This window comes from Poecilia reticulata, linkage group LG10, assembly GCF_000633615.1.
Source record: "Poecilia reticulata strain Guanapo linkage group LG10, Guppy_female_1.0+MT, whole genome shotgun sequence".
NCBI lineage: Eukaryota > Metazoa > Chordata > Actinopteri > Cyprinodontiformes > Poeciliidae > Poecilia > Poecilia reticulata.
Window position 1 is genome coordinate 24,401,291 of NC_024340.1, and position 1,270 is coordinate 24,402,560.

Below are 1,270 nucleotides of genomic sequence, written 5' to 3' on the forward strand. Positions count from 1 at the left end.
GATAGATAGATAGATAGATAGATAGATAGATAGATAGATAGATAGATAGATAGATAGATAGATAGATAGATAGATAGATAGATAGATAGATAGATCGATCTCAAAGCAAAAGGGGCTGAATATTTGCACACCATGTTTTTCAGATTTATGTGTTTCCAAAGTAAAATTAAAAACAAGGATAACTTTCTCCCCCTTCACAAATATTCACTGTACTTGGTTGATTACAAAAATACATTGATGTTTGTGGTGATAACATAACTAAATGTGAGAAAGTTTCTGGTCAGATTTTCAGACTGCACCACACTGAGTAAATGTTTTACATGTATGTGCTTTAAGCACATGATAAACACTACAAATTTGTTTGCACCCAACTGCTACAATGCATTTTAAATACTTGCATGTGCTTCACTTATTACATCAGAGTGAGAAAGAAGTTTATTATCTAGGGTATCTTTAAGAYATCCATAAATAAATGAATATATTTAAAATGATTGATTTAACTATTGAGTTTTGATATTAWCATTGTTTGTAATTATGGTGCCATGATGTCAGAATGACCCTTCATTTGGTTTCCAGAGTTATAGGTGATATTTCCACCCAACATGTCCTTCATGCATCACTGATCATCTCTCTGTTTGCTCTTCCCTCCTGTCACTCCTCCGTCTGTGTAAGGAAACATATAGTCTGACGTTTCAAAGTGAATTTATATGTGATGTTTAAGRAATACATTTAARCTTATGTAATTTTAAATAAATAAATGAATCTMTGATTAGTTCTTACAGAAAACGARATCATTTTAGATATTTTTTTTACTAATATTGCCTGTTTTTCAGAAACAGAAATCTTCATAAATATTTAAATKTAGCTCTTTTATATTCTAAATGGCAAAAGCAAAGCCCCACATTTTCTCKTAAAGTAGTCACCATAGCGGAACAAGAGTTACAATACAGATATTTAAAGAAATAAAAAAATGGATTCACATCACACAGTAAATAAACATGCTTTGCCTGCAACCACATGAGACATTTAGGTAGAKCTGGCTACACTGTTTTGAAGACRTTTAATTATTTTGCCTTTTAGGTGCAAAAATTGGAACTGGCATGCCATTTTACATTCTTTTTTAAGTGAAAGATTCAGGTTCAGTGTTCAGAAATTATCAAGATGTAAGAAAATAAAACACATATTAAATGATTTGCACATTTATGCCATCAGAAACAAACCACAACACCCTGCCAAAAATTGGCAGTGGTCTTATTATTTTAAATTAAAT

The 1,270-nt window shown here is 30.9% G+C and overlaps 1 protein-coding gene across 1 annotated transcript in view; it reads right to left on the reverse strand.

The window, feature by feature from the left end:
- Positions 1 to 1,270, reverse strand: part of LOC103471329 (protocadherin alpha-C2-like) — an 18,805-nt gene that overhangs the window by 11,071 nt on the left and 6,464 nt on the right. The gene's annotated exons all lie outside the window — the stretch shown is intronic.